The sequence below is a fragment of the Rhinopithecus roxellana genome, chromosome 3 (genome assembly GCF_007565055.1).
Source record: "Rhinopithecus roxellana isolate Shanxi Qingling chromosome 3, ASM756505v1, whole genome shotgun sequence".
In the NCBI taxonomy this organism is placed as follows: domain Eukaryota; kingdom Metazoa; phylum Chordata; class Mammalia; order Primates; family Cercopithecidae; genus Rhinopithecus; species Rhinopithecus roxellana.
Window position 1 is genome coordinate 104,434,938 of NC_044551.1, and position 20,499 is coordinate 104,455,436.

Genomic DNA, 20,499 nt, shown 5'->3' on the forward strand with positions numbered 1-20,499 from the left:
GATACTTTCTTTGACCCGTGGTTTATTAGTAAATGCATTTCTTATCCTTTTTTTTTTTTTTTTTTTTTTTTTTTGAGACAGAGTCTTACTCTGTCGCCCAGGCTGGAGTGCGGTGGTGCCATCTCAGCTCACTGCAGCCTCCATCTCCCAAGTTCAAGCAATTCTTCTGCCTCAGCCTCCTGTGTAGCTGGGATTACAGGTGTTGACCACCATGCCCATCTTAACCACATGGAAATTCAAAAAAAAGGCACCTTATATTACACTTCTTTCCATCCACAAGTAGATTAAGATTTGTAAAACTCATATAGAGAAAATTTAATTGTTATGAAGTCCACAATTTCTACATCTTCACCATTCTCAGTAGTGACAAACATCTTGAAAAGTGCTCTCCTTCACCAGGCACAATTGTGCTAAGTTGTATATTTTGTATGATATCATGGAGGAGGAAAAAAGAATGTTCCATGTTTATTTCAGAAAAATCAGCATTATATCTTAAAATAAAAGAATCTTTTAGTGGATATATGATACTGTTTTAAGTATATGCATTTATTACTCAAAAATTAATGAAGAATTATTTCAATAATTATTTTGATTTTCTCTGGTAACACTTTTGCTTCATATACATTTATATTAATTTTACTTTTGCATAGGTCTTTCTATGATCACTTTTCAATCAATTTCTCCTTTTGCATTCTTTTCTTCCATGTACTTATTAGACTTACATTACTTCAATTTAAATATGTATCTTTGAGTGCTATAAGCCCATTGGAACGAGCCTCAGAGACCCTTTACATAAGATGGCACCCAAGGAGCAGAAGGAAGCTCCTGCCCCTCCTAAAGGCAGAGCCAAAGCGAAGGCTTTGAAGGTCAGAGTAAAATAGGCAATGTTGAAGGGTGTCGAGAGTTACAAAGAAAAAAAGATCCATATGTCACCCACCTCCCGGTGGTCCAAGACACTGAAACTCTGGCGGTAGCCCAAATATCCTCAGAAGAGTGTCCCCAGGAGAAACAGTCTTGACTACTATGCTGTCATCAAGTTTCTGCTGACCACTGAGTCTGCGATGAAGAATATAGAAGACAACAACACACTTGTATTCATTTTGGATGTTAAAGCCAACAAGCACCGGATCAAATAGGCTGTGAAGAAGCTCTATGACATTGATGTAGCCAAGATCAACACCTTGATTAGGCCTGAGGGAGAGAAGAAGGCATATGTTCAACTGGCTCCTGATTACGATGCTTTGGATGTTGCCAATAAAATTGGGATCATGTAAACTGAGTCCAACTGGTTAATTATATATATATATGTATCATTTCACCAGAAAAACAGAAATAGTTATCTATTGAAAAAATGCCAAACAGTAACATCCTTTGAAAGCCTTGCAGGTAATAGTAGCCTATAAATTTCTTTTAAGTATTAATTTTTAGAGAGTAGATTAAAATATACTCCTAAAGATAAAACTTCTGTTCATGTACATGTTAGGATAAAATTATTCTAATATGCAGTGATATAAAGCCCTGCCCTCTAGATATCCGAACACAATTCACCACTTGACCATAGCTAGTACTAGGTGGACACACATGTGTTCTCCTACCTGGTAACTATTGTATGTGACAATTCCCTTCCTCAGTGTTCTCTTCCGTTTATTTCACCAAACTATAAAAAATTCTCAGTAGAGCAAAGAAAAAAGGTACAAAACAACAGAAGAATCTATAATTCATATCTACAGTTTCATTTACTTATACATTCTTTATGATGTACTAAAACGCTCCTTCTACTAGGAAAAGTAAGAGTGACTACAAACTTGTTATACCAAGAGAATGCATTTATAAAAGTAGGTATGTCTTATAATCTAAAAGATTCATTACTGTACATGTTAAATGAGATATGACAATAAAAATGCCAGAAGAATATTAATGCCATTCTGACAGGTTTTATTAGAGAAAGGCTCTTAAACCTAAAATCAAAGTGAGGATTTGTTTTCTAAGGATAAAAATGAAGAGTAGTGAATTCTAGAATATTTGGGGTATAATAAATACCTCAACTTCTTTTTTTATATTAATTGTGGGACAAAACAAATTTTAACATACATTACCAACTTGCTGTCATAGCATGTAAACAGTTAATAGGTAAATATCAGTTTATTTTCTATATAAAGTCATCTAAATGTTTGATCTATTGTTTTATTATTTCCTTCCAAATTAGTGTATATAAGCCATTGCCAATATATAGCATGCATGTCAAAGGCATTTCTGGATACTTCTAGGTCACCTGAAGCAGCGAACTCAAGAAAATTAAACTAAGATAGAAGTTATGTGTGAGACATAGCAATGAAGTTGTTTCCTAGAACATGTGGGGAAATTTTTTTTGAGGGGAGAGCACCAATGCTATTTCTTAATATTTCTTATCAATTCCAAATAACCACCCTCTCTTTGAACAAATTGTTTTTAACGTTGAGGGCTCTGGAAACACACGATCAGATCTCTATCATCCTTATATACCCAAATGTTGATTCTCTCAAGTAATGAGACTATCACAAAATATCCGAAACAAACCACAATAACCACCAAATCCTACTCAGCTGAATTTACTGCAAACTAAAGTAAGAGAACATTATATTGACCAGGCACAGTCACTTCTAGAAGAACAAACTACTGACTTTTATAGAGATTTGCGAGAATGTGCTAAACAGAGATCAGGGATTGGCAAACTTTCATAAGTGTGAGTACATTAATGTCAACTGCAGAAGCATGAGGCTATTGATTTGTTGATATTATGAAGTGTATTCATTTGGAGCAGGGCCAACTACATAATTTAAAAGGCTCACTACAAAATTCAAATGTAGGGTCTCTTTTTCAAAAGCTAGAAAAAGAACCCTTTTTCCTTTCTGCCATGATCTCTGTTGATCTTTAAGAGTGTTATTATTTTACTATATGATGTTACACCCCAATGTGGACAGTAAATGTAGATCCTTACAGGAATACTGAGTAGGATTAGAGGATAAGGCAGCTGAGAACCATCCTAGGGATGCGGAGTGGTGGTGGGTGATGCGACCATTAACTAACCAAAGATCTAAGCCCCTGACTCATACTTTGTTGTCCCACTGGACTTCATTTTTTTTTCTTGTCAAAAACTGGACATTTTGTATACTGTATAGTAACAAGTGGGGATCACATTCCTCCACATCATGCCCCACCCCCATCAAGGTCTGTATTACACGTTTTTTTTTTTTCATTTCTGTTATTTGTTGCTGGGATATATATTTTTAATTTTTTACTGATTATTTAGCATAATTCTTGAAACAAATTTGTAGTTTCTGTATTCTTTCCAGTGTGTTACCCCTGAGTTTTCTGTTGGCTTTATTTATCTATTTATTTATTTAATTTTAAGCTTGACTTCTTAGGTGTCATGCCTTATTCAGTGTAATTTAATGTGAACTGATGATTGCTTGGGAGATTTTTTTATTTTATTTTCTATGTATATTTCACTCTCTGAAAAGATGACCTGAATGATAAGGCATGCCTTCAAACTTTAGGCAGTTTACAAGACCAAACTTAGCTTTCACTTTCTTCTGCAAAGCTTCAGGGTCAATCAACGGTGATCCACTTGTGCCATCTTCTGTCTCAGGTTTTCTCCGGCATGTACACTGGCTTGCACAAACATACAATCTTTTAGATTCCTAGGAATAACTGGATATTTTTCAAAGTATCCTATGGTCATCTACTTCCCCAGGATTTCCTTTTAAAGATGTGTGCAGGTCTAGTTTGGCCCAACTAAAATCACAACTTTATGTAAGTGAGATGTGACCAGTAGATTGCTATTTTATGGGTAATATCATAGTGTTAGACTCTCCTCCCTCTTTTGAGAGTTCTAAATCAAATCAAATAGCCACTGTATTCTAAGAATATATATTTGCCAGTGAACTTCAAATATAGACAAAATGTTGATAGTCCTCTGGGGATGGTGCTTTTAACAGAGGTCTAAGAGTGTTTAGGGATCTTTCTCTCGCTCTCAATCTATTTCTGTGTCTTTCTCCCTCTTTTGCTATATTGCTGGCTTTTGTCTACTGTACCACTGAACTGCAAAAGGAAAGGGATATCACAGAACCTGCTGTCTTACCAAGGCTCAGTAGTATCTTTCAGATAGATTATTTTCCTACCTTTATGTAGTTGTATTAATTGTCAGAGTACTAAAATGGTTGATTTTAGTTGATTTGCCCACATTTTAATGGTTTTAGAGGGAGAACAAGTTCACTGAAATCCTCACTCCACCATTCTGAAAGTTTATCTCTCTCTGGAGACTTCTTGTAGGAATAGCAGTGACTTTCAGTCAAGAGACACTGCTTTTTAGTATTAACTATAGGAAAGAAATCAAGAGAATGAATACCCTGACCTTACTTTATTTGAACTCCTTCCTGAGTTCTTCTTTGGCCAAACTAATCAAAAGTCAGAAACCACAGGCACCTCATTATTCATCCATGCAGACCAGTCTCCAAAGGAATAGAAAAGAGAAGAAAATTGTTTAAAAAAAAAAAAAAACAGACAATTTGGGAATTATCATCTATGATGACATAATTTCTTTGAATAATATAAAGTATATATTAATTTGAAATACAGTGACTTTTTTTCTATTAATGAAGTTAGAAAAGTTAGAAATCAGAAATAGACTCCAATAAACTAAGTTCGCTTTTGTTATTGCAAAACAAGATATTAGAAAAAAATTAAAACCATAATTAGCTAGATAAGATATAAAAATGATTTTTTGTACCAATAAAAGAGCAGTTATGGACTATTTGTTTGAACTTTTGCCTTTAAATTGCCTCTCTGAAGTCTTCATATATTGGGAGTAATTGAAGATGCTCCTATCCCATTGAACATAATCATAGCAAGACATTGTAATCTGCAGTACTCTTGTAGGGCCATGTTTTCATTTCTGCATTTAAATTTGAACACTGTGTAATCAAAAATTTATGAGCTGATTAGGGAAAGTTGAGTGAATATTTTGAGTGAAATGATTAAAGAACCTTGAGAAATGATTTATGTGGCAAGATAAAAAGTGTTCAATATGTACACTGTCAAAGGATGAAATGAAGAGTAAGATAACTACTTTCAAACACTAATCAGAGGCATACACAAAGAAGAATGACTTAAAATGTGCCAAGTAATATAGTGAAGAATAATGGAGACAAATCAAGAAGATCTTTGAAATGTGAGCTAATCTCAAGAATATTTTCCCATTGCTACCTTAATTGAACATGACTATTGAAATACACATGGTTACTGAAAGAATCTATCAAGCAAAAGCATAAGTCAAATAATGCTTGATTAATTGACAATTTTAGAAATCTGAAAAATTAATATATTTAACTAACATCTGTTAATGTTCTTCTTAACTCTTATTTGGTGGGGCTTCAGATTAATTTTCTCATTTGGTGAGTTTATGCACTTTATGTAATGGATATGGTTTGGCTGTGTGTGTCTTCCCCAAATCTTATCTTTAATTGTAGCTCCCATAATTCCCATGTGCTGTGGGAGGGACCTGGTGGGAGATTGTTGAATCACGGCAATGGCTTCCCCCATGCTGTTCTCGTGGTAGTGAATAAGTTTCACGAGATCTGATGGTTTCTTAAGGGGAAACCTCTTTCACTTGGCTGTCATTCTCTCATCTGCTGCCATGTAAGGCATGCCCTTTGCCTTCTGCCATGATTGTGAGGCCTCCACAGCCACATGGAACTGTGAGTCCATTCAATCTTTCTCTTTATAAATTACCCAGGCTTAGGTGTGTCTTCATCAGCAGCATGAAACCAGACTAATGCAATAATGAAAGCAACAAAAATATAGTTGGAATTCTGTATGCATTTCTGGAGAATTATTTATGGGAAAACATAATGGATTTTGCAAAATACCCTAAAGTGGTAAGTTAAACCATCATACCATATGATGAAAAAGAAAACATGAAAAGCACTTGAAAACTCAGACTAAGAAAAATTGTAAACGTCTGTAAGTGTATAAAATATTTGTATAATCATCACCTATTTATCAAATACAAGTATGCTGGAAGTAGGCAAAACACTTCGAAGTTCAATAGACTAGATACAAATATTTGTTAATTCCACAGCACAAATGTTGCACACAATGTTTATGGGAAGCCTGTGAGGTCTTTGGTATATAACAGTAAATAAGGTACAGTTTTAGTCCTCAAATAATTTATATCATCGTGAGAGGAAGAAGTAATAAAATGTGCAATGACATATATAAATGCAGAGTTCTATACAAGCACATTGGAAGGACATCTAACAACATTTATGAAGGTACATGGAGACTAAGAGGTGCAACCGTAGAAGATTTAAGAATATTATATGGATTGGGAAAGATTTTTACGAATAGAGATAACAGCATTTCCAAAAATCAGAAAATAGAATTACCAATCGATCCAGCAATCTCACTACTGAGTATCTACTGAAAGAAAAATAAATTAATATATCAAAGCAATACTTGCACTAACCTCATACATTTATTATGGCACTATTCACAGTAGAAAAGCTATGGAATCAACCTAAGTGTCCATCAGCAGATTGATGGATAAGGAAAATGTGGTATGTACACACAATGGAATACTGTTCAGTCATACAAAAATGGAATCATGTCCTTTGCAGCAACGTGGATGGAACTGGAGGTCATTCTTTTAAGTGAAACAAACCAGTCACAAAAAGACAAATATTGCATGTTCTCATTTATATGTGGGAGCTAAAACTTTTGAACACATGGAGGTAGAGAATCAGAAATAGAAAGTATAGATTGGGAAGAGGGAGTAGGGAGCGGGGAGGATAAAGAGAAATAGGCTAATGCATACAAACATACAGTAACATAGACGGAATTGTATTTGCCCGTTCTCATGGTGCTGATAAAGAAATACCTGAGACTGGGCAATTTACAAAAGAAAGAGAGGTTTAATGGACTTACAGTTCCATGTGACTGGGGAGGCCTCACAATCATGGCAGAAGGCAGGGAAACTCCCCGTGTCAGATCTCCTGAGACTTATTCACTATCACACGAACAGCACGGGAAAGACCTGCCACCATGATTCACTTACCTCGCACTGGGTCCCTCCACAACACGTGGGACTTCAAGATGAGATTTGGGTGGGGACACAGCCAAACCATATCAGGAATAAATACAATGTTTGATAGGATGACTATATTTAAAAATGTCTTGTACTTGGATGATGGACACCCTGAATACCCTGACTTTATTACTGCACATTATATGCTTACAAGATATTTCATGCACCCTGTAAATATGTACACATTTTTAAAAAATGGAATAAAACTATAAAAAAGGACACTATGAAAATAGGTAACTTATATTTTCAGGCCTCTAAGACATTCTGATATGAAAATCAATCTCTACCACTCCCCAAAAAGGGAGAACATCTATTTCAATAAAATTTTGTCTTGTTTCTATATATATAGATAGTTTTTAAAATTTGAGACAGAGTCTCACTCTGTTATCCAGCCTGGAGTGCAGTGGTGCAATCTTGGCTCATTGCAACCTCTGCCTCCCAGGTTCAAGTAATTTTCCTGCCTCAGCCTCCCTAGTATTTGGGACTAAAGCTGTGTGCCATCATGCCCGGCTAATTTTTGTATTTATTTATTTATTTATTTTTAATAGAGACAGGGTTTCACCATGTTGGCCAGGCTGGCCTCGAACTCCTGACCTCAGGTGATCTGCCTGCTTCAGCCTCCCAAAGTGCTGGGATTACAGGCGCGAGTGACACACAGCCATATTTCAATAATATTTTGTTAGCGATGTTAGGTGGCAAAACGTTATGTGTTATATGGTTAATAACTGCCAATTAGTTCAAATATTGGAGATAACAAGCTTAAGAAATTAAATATCTGAAACATTCGTTTAAATTGGATTTCTAAAAGAAAATCCTGGAAGAATGATTGGAATAGCTAAACTTCTCTCAAACGAAGGTACTTTCAATTTAGAAAGCACATTTTTACTATATTAAAAAAGATGTATTAAGAGTACTGAAAGGAATTTTAATATTTCCAAAGGCATTAAGTGTCAGCCTTGTGAATAAATTTCAGTACTTCTGAGGCTTGTAGGTGTGCCTTATGACAACGCTAACTACATCATGTCAGTATAATGGAGTTTTAAGTTATAATTTGCCATTTAATCAACTCAGCTGATAAACTTAGCAAATTTAAAATTAAACCGTGATTTTGAAGCTTTGTGTTAATTCCTCTGTGTAGCAAGTTATTTATAAATTTATAGTAGCTTACTTCTAGGTAACGTATTAATGAGCTGTGAGGCTTTAATGCCTTGAAAATCTGTTATATTATCAAGCTGTAATTTTAGTAGGAAATTTTGGTCTAATAATTACTTGACTTAATAAAATCATATTCAATTATACTTTTCTACAGCTGCAGTGTATCCCTTAGGAATCCATTTGCCTTTTTTCACATTTAATTGATTTTCTAAATTTTTAAATTGACAAATGAAAATTGTACATACTTATCATGCACAACATGTTGTTTTAAAATATGTGTACATTATCAAATGGCTAATTGGAGCTAATTAACATATATATTACCTCACACTGATTTTTTTTGTGATGCAAATACTTAAAAACTACCCTTTTTCCAATTTCCAAAAATAAAATTCATTGATATTAACTATAGTAATTATTTTGTACCATAGGTCTTTTGAATTTACACCTCCCATATATGCGAAATTCCGTATCTTTTGATTAATGTCTCCCCACATTTACCCCACACCACAGTCCCTGGTAACCACCACTCTACTCCCTACTAGTATGAATTCAGCTTTTTTAGATTCAACATATAAGTGAGATCACACAGTATTTGCCTTTGTGTGCCTGGCTTGTTTTGTTTAATATAATATCCTTAAGGTTAATGTATGTTGTTATAAATGACAGGATTTCCTTTTTTTTGAAGGCTGAATAGTATTCCATCGTGTATATATGCCCCATTTTAAAATCCATTATCTGTTGATGAACACTTAGGTTGAATCCATATCATGGCCAGTGTGACTAATACTGCAATAAGCATGGAAGTGAAGACATTACTTCTGCATACTGATTTCATTTTCTTTAGGTATATATTCAGAATCAGAATTGCTGGATGATCTAGTACTTGTATTTTTAATTTTTGATGAACTTCTATACTGTTTTCTTTAATGGTTGCACCAGTTTATATTCTCACAAATAATGTGCAAAGGTACCCTTTTCTCCACATCCTTATCAACAAGTGTCTTTCAACTTTTTGTTAATATATGTTCTAACAGGTTTTAGGTGATATCTCATTGTGGTTTTAATTTACTTTTCTGTGATAATTAGTGATGTTGAACATGTTTTCATATACCCATTGGCCATCTGTATATATATAGTTTTGAGAAATGCCTATCTAGATCCTATGTTCATTTTTTTAAATGGGTCATTTGGTTTCTTACTATTGAATTGTTATTCTTTATATATTTAGAATATTAGTACATTATCAGATGTATATTTGCAAATAATTTCTCCTACTCTGTAGGTTGTCTCTTTACTCCATTGATTGTTTCCTTAGCAGAGAAGAAGCAGTTTGATTTGATGCAGTCCTATTTGTCTAATTTTGCTTTCATTGTCTGTGCTTTTGGGTTCATATCTCAAAAATCATTGCCGAATCCAGTGTCTAGGAGCTTTTTTCCTATTTTTTCCTACAAGTTTTACAGTTGAAGAATTATATTTAAGTCTTTACTATATTTTGAGTTGATTTTTATATATGGTGTGAGATGTTGGTCTAATTTCATCCTCCTTCATGTAGATAATCCATGTGTCCATTTACTGAAGAGGCCGTTCATTCCCAATTGCGTGTTACTAGCAACTTTGCCAAAAATCAGTTGACCACACTTGTGGATTTATTTCCGGGTTGTCCGTTCTTTTGCATTGGCCTGTGTGTCTGTTTTATGCCAGTTCCATGATGTTTTGGTTAGTGCAGCTTTGTAAAGTAGGTAGTGTGATACCTGCAGCTTGGTTCTTTGTAAAGTAGGTAGTGTGATACCTGCAGCTTGGTTCTTTGTAAAGTAGGTAGTGTGATACCTGCAGCTTGGTTCTTTGTAAAGTAGGTAGTGTGATACCTGCAGCTTGGTTCTTTGTAAAGTAGGTAGTGTGATACCTGCAGCTTGGTTCTTTGTAAAGTAGGTAGTGTGATACCTGCAGCTTGGTTCTTTGTAAAGTAGGTAGTGTGATACCTGCAGCTTGGTTCTTTGTAAAGTAGGTAGTGTGATACCTGCAGCTTGGTTCTTTGTAAAGTAGGTAGTGTGATACCTGCAGCTTGGTTCTTTGTAAAGTAGGTAGTGTGATACCTGCAGCTTGGTTCTTTGTAAAGTAGGTAGTGTGATACCTGCAGCTTGGTTCTTTGTAAAGTAGGTAGTGTGATACCTGCAGCTTGGTTCTTTGTAAAGTAGGTAGTGTGATACCTGCAGCTTGGTTCTTTGTAAAGTAGGTAGTGTGATACCTGCAGCTTGGTTCTTTGTAAAGTAGGTAGTGTGATACCTGCAGCTTGGTTCTTTGTAAAGTAGGTAGTGTGATACCTGCAGCTTGGTTCTTTGTAAAGTAGGTAGTGTGATACCTGCAGCTTGGTTCTTTGTAAAGTAGGTAGTGTGATACCTGCAGCTTGGTTCTTTGTAAAGTAGGTAGTGTGATACCTGCAGCTTGGTTCTTTGTAAAGTAGGTAGTGTGATACCTGCAGCTTGGTTCTTTGTAAAGTAGGTAGTGTGATACCTGCAGCTTGGTTCTTTGTAAAGTAGGTAGTGTGATACCTGCAGCTTGGTTCTTTGTAAAGTAGGTAGTGTGATACCTGCAGCTTGGTTCTTTGTAAAGTAGGTAGTGTGATACCTGCAGCTTGGTTCTTTGTAAAGTAGGTAGTGTGATACCTGCAGCTTGGTTCTTTGTAAAGTAGGTAGTGTGATACCTGCAGCTTGGTTCTTTGTGAAGTAGGTAGTGTGATACCTGCAGCTTGGTTCTTTGTGAAGTAGGTAGTGTGATACCTGCAGCTTGGTTCTTTGTGAAGTAGGTAGTGTGATACCTGCAGCTTGGTTCTTTGTGAAGTAGGTAGTGTGATACCTGCAGCTTGGTTCTTTGTGAAGTAGGTAGTGTGATACCTGCAGCTTGGTTCTTTGTGAAGTAGGTAGTGTGATACCTGCAGCTTGGTTCTTTGTGAAGTAGGTAGTGTGATACCTGCAGCTTGGTTCTTTGTGAAGTAGGTAGTGTGATACCTGCAGCTTGGTTCTTTGTGAAGTAGGTAGTGTGATACCTGCAGCTTGGTTCTTTGTAAAGTAGGTAGTGTGATACCTGCAGCTTGGTTCTTTGTAAAGTAGGTAGTGTGATACCTGCAGCTTGGTTCTTTGTAAAGTAGGTAGTGTGATACCTGCAGCTTGGTTCTTTGTAAAGTAGGTAGTGTGATACCTGCAGCTTGGTTCTTTGTAAAGTAGGTAGTGTGATACCTGCAGCTTGGTTCTTTGTAAAGTAGGTAGTGTGATACCTGCAGCTTGGTTCTTTGTAAAGTAGGTAGTGTGATACCTGCAGCTTGGTTCTTTGTAAAGTAGGTAGTGTGATACCTGCAGCTTGGTTCTTTGTAAAGTAGGTAGTGTGATACCTGCAGCTTGGTTCTTTGTAAAGTAGGTAGTGTGATACCTGCAGCTTGGTTCTTTGTAAAGTAGGTAGTGTGATACCTGCAGCTTGGTTCTTTGTAAAGTAGGTAGTGTGATACCTGCAGCTTGGTTCTTTGTAAAGTAGGTAGTGTGATACCTGCAGCTTGGTTCTTTGTAAAGTAGGTAGTGTGATACCTGCAGCTTGGTTCTTTGTAAAGTAGGTAGTGTGATACCTGCAGCTTGGTTCTTTGTAAAGTAGGTAGTGTGATACCTGCAGCTTGGTTCTTTGTAAAGTAGGTAGTGTGATACCTGCAGCTTGGTTCTTTGTAAAGTAGGTAGTGTGATACCTGCAGCTTGGTTCTTTGTAAAGTAGGTAGTGTGATGCCTGCAGCTTGGTTCTTTGTAAAGTAGGTAGTGTGATGCCTGCAGCTTGGTTCTTTGTAAAGTAGGTAGTGTGATGCCTGCAGCTTGGTTCTTTGTAAAGTAGGTAGTGTGATGCCTGCAGCTTGGTTCTTTGTAAAGTAGGTAGTGTGATGCCTGCAGCTTGGTTCTTTGTAAAGTAGGTAGTGTGATACCTGCAGCTTGGTTCTTTGTAAAGTAGGTAGTGTGATACCTGCAGCTTGGTTCTTTGTAAAGTAGGTAGTGTGATACCTGCAGCTTGGTTCTTTGTAAAGTAGGTAGTGTGATACCTGCAGCTTGGTTCTTTGTAAAGTAGGTAGTGTGATACCTGCAGCTTGGTTCTTTGTAAAGTAGGTAGTGTGATACCTGCAGCTTGGTTCTTTGTAAAGTAGGTAGTGTGATACCTGCAGCTTGGTTCTTTGTAAAGTAGGTAGTGTGATACCTGCAGCTTGGTTCTTTTTGTTCAAGATTTGCTTTGTCTATTCAGTATTTCGTGGCTTCATTCACATTTTAGATCTTTTTCTCTTTCTGTGAAGAATGTCATTGAAATTGTGATGGAATTGCACTGAATCTTCAAATTCTTTTGGGAAGTAGGGACCTTGTAACAATATTAATTCTTCCTATTTGTAAACATGGGATTTCCTACTATATACTTGAGTTTTCATTTTCTTTCATTATTGTTTTATAATTTTGAGTGTACAAGGCTTTCACCTGCTTGGTTAAATTTATTCCTATGTATATTTTGGTAGCTGTTATAAATGGAATTATTTTCTTGATTTATTTTTTGGATAGTTTCGTGTTAGTGTATAGAAATGCTGCAATATTTTATGCTTTTTTTTGTTATTTCTATGTTTATTTTTTATTTTTTGTTTACTGAATTTATCAGTTCTTAGATTTTTTTTTTTTTTTTTTTTTTTTTTTTTTTGGTGCGGTGTCTTTAGAGTTTTCTACATAAAATATTATATTGTCCGAAAGAGGAAAAAATGTAGTTTTTTCTTTCCATTTCTAATGTCTCTTGCTGCCTCTCTCTCTTTTGCATAATTGCTGTAGCTAGGACATTCAGTACTATGTTGAATAGAAGCAGCGAAAGTGAGTATCCTTGTATTCCTGATGTTAGAGGAAAAACTTACAAATTTCACCTTATAATATGATGCTAGCTGTATGTTTGCTATATATGCCCTTTTATTGTGTTGAGGTACATTTCTTCTATACCAGTTTGTTGAGAGTCTTATTATAAAAGGATGTTCAATTATGTCAAATACTTTTTCTGCCTTGTTGAGATGATTATGTGATTTCTGTACGTCATTCTGTTAATGTGGTTTGTCGCGTGTATAGATTTGGCTTTGTTGAACCATTCTTGTATTCCTGGGATAAATCTTACTTGATGATGGTGAATTGTCAACAATCCTTTTAATGTAGTATTGAGTTTTGTTTGCTATGTTTTTGTTGAGGATTTTTATTCTTGTGTTTATCAGGCATATAGCCTTGTAACTTTTTTTTTGATTATAGTGTTCTTGTCTGGCTTTAATGTTAGTACCGGTAATGATACTTAGTGAAATGAATTTCGAAGTACTTCTTTCTCTTCAATTTTTTGAAACAGTTTGAGTTAGCTTGGTTTAGTTCTTCAAATGTTTCGTAGAATTCATCAGTGAAGCCATCAGGTTATGGACTTTTCTTTGATGAGAGATATTTCGTTATTGATTCAATCTCCTGATTTGTTACTGGTCTGTTTAGAATTTCTATTTCTTCATGATTCAGTCTTAGTAGGTTGTATGGTCTAGAAACGAATCCATTTCCTCTGGTTATCCACTTTGAGGAGTGTATAATTGTCCATAGTGCTCTCCTGTAATCTTTTGTACTTCCATGCTGGTAGTTGTAATGTCTCCTCTTATATTTCTAATTTTATTTATTTGAATCTTCTGTATTTTTCTTGGTCCAGCTAAATGTCTGCTGATACTGTGTATACTTTCAAAAAGCCAACTCAATTTTATGAATGTTTTCTGTTACTTTTCTAGCCTCTATTTTATGTATTTTCATTTAGATCTGTATTATTTTCTCTCTTCTCCTTTTTTTTTTTTTTTTTTTTTTTTTTTTTGAGACAGAGTTTTACTCTTGTCGCCCAAGCTGGCAAAAAAGTCAACTCTTAATTTTATTAATGTTTTCTGTTACTTTTCTAGTCTCCATTTTATGTATTTTCATTTAGATCTTTATTTGGTTATTTTCTCTCTCTCTCTTTTTTTTTTTTTTTTTTTTTGAGACGGAGTTTCACTCTTGTCACCCAAGCTGGAGTGCAGCCTAATGTTGTGGCATCTAATCTGGCATTAGAAAAAAGCCTGTATGCTCAATTTGTGCATACCAGATTTTAATCTGGGGCTATAAGAGACTTTTCAGTGCTGAGTTTTATTGGGGCAGGCCTAGTTTTGACGTCCAATTACAGTGCTCATCTCCCTCTCCTCTTGCATCCAGGGTTTTTAATCTATCCTGGAGAATGTTCCATGTGTGCTGCTATTATTGTTTTACAATCTATCTCTCTATTCAGGTTTACTAATATTTCCTGTATTTGTTTAGGTTACTCAATGTTTAGTACAAATATATTTATAATCATTGTGTTTTCTTGTTGAATTAACTCCTTCATTATAAAATAATAATTGTATTAGTCTGTTCTCACGCTGGTATAAAGATACTACTCAAGACTGGGTAATATATAAAGGAAAGAGGTTTAATTGACTCAGTTTCTTAAAGCTAGGGATGCCTCAGGAAACTTACACTCATGGAGGAAGGAAAAGGAGAAGCAGGCACCTTCTTCACAAGGTGGCAGGAAAGAGAGAGAGTAAGAGTTCAGGGAAAACTACCGTTTATAAAACCATCACATCTGTGAGAATTCACTCACTATCAGGAGAACAGAGTGGGGGAAACTGCCCCCATGATTCAATGACTTACTTCCCTTGACACATGGGGATTATAATTTGAGATGAGATTTGGGTGGGGACACAGTCAAACCATATCAGTTATCTGTTTTATTCTGCTTACAGTTTTTGACATAAAGTCTATTTTATCTGGTATAAGTATAGCTACTCTCCCTTCCTTTTGGTGTCCAATTGTATGAAATATCTTTTTGTACTTCCTCACTTTCAGGGTATATGCATCTTTATGGGTGAAGTGAATCTTTTGTAGTTGACTCTTTTTTTTTTTTAATCTATTGAGCCACTCTATGTCTTTTGATTGAAGTATTTAATGCATTTATATTTAAGGTAAATATTGAAAAGTAAGAACTTACTACTACTATTTTGTTGCTTTATTTGTAAATCCTTTATTCCTTTCTTGCTGTCTTCATTTTGGAATTAAGTGATTTTTTTTTTCTGGTAATATACTTTTATTTCTTACTGTTTATCTTTTATGTCTCTACCATTGACTTTTGCTTTGTGGTCACCATAAGACTTACAAAAAACATCTTACAGCCTACCTTAAACAAATTAACAACTTTGCCTACAAAAAACTTCTACCCTTTCCAAAAACTTTACATTTTTAATGTCACAATTAACATATTATTATATGGTATTTCCCTGAACAGATTTTTTAGCTATTATTTTTTATAGTTTCATCTTTTAACCTTCATACTTAAGATATGTGATATATGCATCACCATTACAGTTTCAGAGTATTCTGAATTTGATGATATACTTACTTATAACAGTGAACTTTATAGTTTCATATTATTTTGTGTTACTAATTGGAATTCTTTGATTTCAGTTTGTAGCATTTTCTTTAGCATTTCTTGTAAGATATGTTTAATGGTGATGAACATTCTTAACATTCATTCATCTGAGAAAGTTTATCTTTCCTTCATTTATGAAGAACAGATTTGTTGAGTTTAGTATTCTTGGTTGGAAGGTTTTTTTTTTCTTTCCCCTTCAGCATTTTGAATATATTATCCCATTCTTTCCTGGCCTATGATGTCTCTGCTGAGATATAAGCTGCTAGCCTTATTAGAACTCCCTTATATATCATTTTTCTTCTTTTCTATTGTAGCTTTCATGATTTTCTCATTGTTTTTTGATTTTTGATATTTTGATTATAATATAATATAATACAGATTATATTATAATCTGTATTCTTATTTGCATTGAATCTAATTGGAGACCTTTTACTGTTCTGTACCTGATTATTTATCTTTCCCACAATTTTTAAATTATTCATTTAAATAATCTTTCCTCCCCTTTGATGTTCTATTTTCTGTCATAAACTCTTATAACTCAAAAAATTTGCCCTATAGTTCTGTCCCATAAGCTTTCTTCATTCCTTTTCATTCTTTTTTCATTTTTTTCTCTAACTGTATATTTTTAAATAACCTCGTTTTGAGTTCAGATTTTGTATTCTGCTTGGTAATTCTGCTCTTGATAATCTGTATTGCATTTTTTACTTCATTCATCATATTTTTTCATCTCCATGATTTCATTTTGTTTTAATTACCATCTTTGTTAATTTTTTTTTCATTTATTCTTTTTCTAATATTATTGAATCCTTTCTTTGTATTTTCTTGAAGTTTGTTGATCTTCTTTAAAACAATTATTTTGAATTTTTTTTTTCTCAGCCAATTTATATATCTTCATTTTGGGGGGTCGGGAGGGTGTGGCTGCCCATTGGGAGATTATTGTAGTGCTTTGGTGTTTGCTCTGGTTTGAATATTTGTCTCTTCCAAACTCTTGTTAAAATTTGGTCACTGTCATGGTGGTGTTAGAATTGAGGAGGTAAAAAGGCCATTAGGGCTCTGCTCTTACGGGTGGAATCAATGTTGTTATAAAGAACAAATTGCCCCCCCCCCCTTTTTTTTTCCTCTTTACTCTTCTGTCCTCCACCATGTGAAGACAAAGAATTCTGCCCTGAGGGAAAATGTGATATTCAAAGTGCAATCTCAAAATCAGAATCACTAAATCTGCCAGCATCTTAGTGTTGAACTTCTAAGCCTCCAGAACTTTGAAGCAGTAAATTTCTGTTCATTCTAAACTACTCATTCAGGTATTCTGTTATAGTAGCACTAATGGACTAAGACTATTATGTCTCCTTGGATTTTTATGTTCCTTGTTGTCTTACATTGATGTCTGCCGCTTTGAAAAAGTAGAGACTTATTCCAATTTTTGCAGCCTGGCTTTGCCTCGGAAAGTCCTGGGCCAGTCAGCCCATATAAAAATTTTCAGTATGCCATCTACTGTAGTTTGAGGGTGGTATAGTTTGCTGGATTCCTTGGGCAGGTTAGCCTGGCACCTGGATTTTCAGGGCTGAGCCTGAAGCCTGGATCCTCGGGGGTGAACCTATTCATTAGGTCTGAAGGAATGGGCCTTTAGCCTGAATCCATTAGGGTAAGCTTGGAGCCTGTCTTGTAGGGACTGACATAAATCCTGGGTACACAGGGTTTGACCTGGCACTGGGGTGGTCTTGAGCCTAAGTCTACATGGGCTGGTCACATGTTGGGTGGCTCAGATAGAGCCTGGGTTCAAAGAGATAGGCCTGGTGCCTAAGTCCATGGGGGTAGGCCTGGTACCTAATACCACTGGGAAATGCCAGGATCCTGAGTCCTTAGGACTCCATTGTACAAGCTAGATCCTGACGGTATGAAATTATGCTTGGCACCAAGGTGGGCTTGAAGGCTCAGTCTTTTGACACCAGTCTAGAGCTTGGAGCTGTACACCCTGGAGTCTGTATCCACAGGGCCTAAACTGTTGGCTAAGTCCTCAGGTGTCAGCCTGAGGACTAGGACTACAGGGTGTGGAGGTCTGTGCTGGGTCTAGTCTGGAACCTAAAGCCACCAGGGTCAGTCTGGTTGTGGGGTGGCCTAGAGATTAAGTCTGCCATGACTTGTGGGCCTAGAACCTGGGGTTGTAGAATCAAGTCTGGCAATGGAGTGAGCATGGAGGCTCGATTGTAAGTACCAGTGTGGAGTCTGGGTCCATGGGGTCCATTAAATCCTGTGTAAGGCTGGATTTAACTGGGGTGGACTTTCTTTGGGTTTGAAGGCAAAGTACAGTGCTCACTTCCTTCTCCTTCTCCTAGGCAAAGATCTCTCTCTCCAGGTTGTGCTGCCTGGGGTTGAGCAAAGGGTAAAGAAGGTAATATAAAAGTATCTTTCCTATACTCATTAATGCATATTTTTTCTTCTTTTTGTGCTATACCCAGGTTCTTTAATCTCTCACTGGGTTTCTTTAGCTCTGTGAAGGTGTTTTTGTGTATAAATAGTTGTTTAAATTGATGTTTCTCTGGTGACATGAGCACTTGAAACTCTTCATCTTTGTTGTTTTTGAAAAGAAAATTAAAATGTTTAAATTAGCAACAATAAGCAAATTGTGTTTCATACAAAATTAAAATGGTGCATGATGAATGTTTGCTGCTAATGCTTTCTTTATCATTTAATATAATGATAATCAAATTAGTTATTAAGTTGATTGTTAGGTTATTTTAACTAAATGTATGTAGTAACGAGAAGATTAGACATAGGAGCACAATATATTCCCAATGTTGAGTTTCTAGCAACTTACGCTGAAACGGTTCATATCTGTAACGGCACATGGCATTCTAATGAAACTCATGAAAATATGGAGCTCCTGGAAAGAGAAAAAGGATGAAATCTTCTATGTAACACTTCAAACTGATCATTTGTTTGGCATGTTACTTGAATATTTACCTGATATAGTAAAATATCTGGTTATAGTTTTATCTCTATAATATTACCCTCGATTTATTCTGAGTATAACATACTGTATTTACATTTAAATATGGATTCATTTATTTTACCTTTTTTATTTAAAAAATTATTTTGAAATAATTGTATATTCATCTGCAGTTTTAAGAAATAATAGATACAAATTATGTTTCCTTTACCCAGTTTTTTCTTAATGGCAACATATTGCAAAAACTATAGTCTGACGTCCCAACCAGACTATTGTCATTAATATAGTTAGCATGTAGAATGTTTTCACTAGCATAAAGATTTCTTCTATTGCCCTTTTATAGATGCATCCACCTCACTTCTGTTCCACACCTTTCTTTTATCACTCAGAATAATTCTCTGGAGATTCATCCACGTTGTTTCATGTATCAACAGATCATTCTATGAAATTATTGAATAGCATTCCATTTTGTAGTTATACCATACTTTCTTCAGCAATTCAGCTGTGAAAAAACATCTAGTTGTTTGCAGTTTTTTGCTATTACAAATAAAACTACTATAAACATTTGTGTATAGGTTTTTGTGAACATTTATTTTTATTTTTTTCTGGGATAAATGCTTAGCAGTGCAATTTGTGGTAGGAAGGAAGGAAGGAAAAAAGAAAGAAGAAAGAAAGAGAGAGAAGAAAGAAAGACTTATCAGTGGACTGATTCCTTCCACTTCATTATCTATCAAAATTGTTTTTGCTCTTCCAGTTCTTTACCTTTTCATTTAATTTTAGAATAATCTTGTCTATATCTCCAATAGTCTTATTAAAATTATAATAATGGTTGCATTAAATCTATATGTAAGTTTGAAGAAAACTTACATCTTTACTATGTTGAGTTTTCCAATTCATGAGCATGTTATGTTTCTTCATTTATTGAGATACTCAAATGTTTTTATCACAATATACAGTTTTCAGCATAAAATCCTGCATATATTGTGTTACATTTACCTATATATTACATTATTTTGAGCTACTGTAAAAATATAATATCACTTGATATTGTTTATTGCTAGGACGTTGAATGAAATTATAGATTTATGGGTTTTTTTTTTTACTTTGGTTACTTATTCTAGGCTGTTTTTTTCTCTTATGATAGATTTTATGGGACTTTCTAAGTATACATTCATATCATTTGCACAAAAGGACTGTTTTATGTCTTCATTTTTCATCCCTATACCATATATTTTATATTGCCTTGGCTAGAATTTTCTTCATTGTGGTGAATACAGTTGGTGAGAGTGAATATCTTTGCCTTGTTCCTGATCTTAAGGGGAAAGCATGCAGTTCTTCAATAGTACATACTGTGTTAGCTGTAGGGTTTTTTGGTAGATGCTCTTTATCAACTTGAGGAAGATCTCTGTTCCTATTTTGGGGGAGTTTTTATCATAAATGAGTGATGGCTTTTTTCAAAGACTTTTCTGCATTGAGATATGATCACAGGGCTTTTTCCCTTCCCTTGTTAATATAATGAATTACTTTGTTTGATTTTTGAATACTGAACTGGTTTTACATCCCTGGAATAAAACTTATTTGGTCATAATGTATAATTATTTTTATATAATGCACAATCTGTTTGCTAATATTTTGTTAAAGGTTTTTGAATCTACATGGGAAATATTAGTCTGTACTTTTCTTTCTTTTATGTGCTGTGTTTTTCTACTTGGTTATCGGTATAGACATACCTTCAAACAATATACTGGGAAGATTCTCTCCTCTTTTATATTGTAGA

General features: G+C 35.0%; 1 pseudogene; it reads left to right on the top strand.

Annotated features, from left to right (window-relative positions):
* The first annotated feature begins 797 nt into the window (after positions 1-797).
* LOC115896531 lies at positions 798-1,274 on the top strand (annotated as a pseudogene).
* The last annotated feature ends 19,225 nt before the right edge of the window (positions 1,275-20,499 follow it).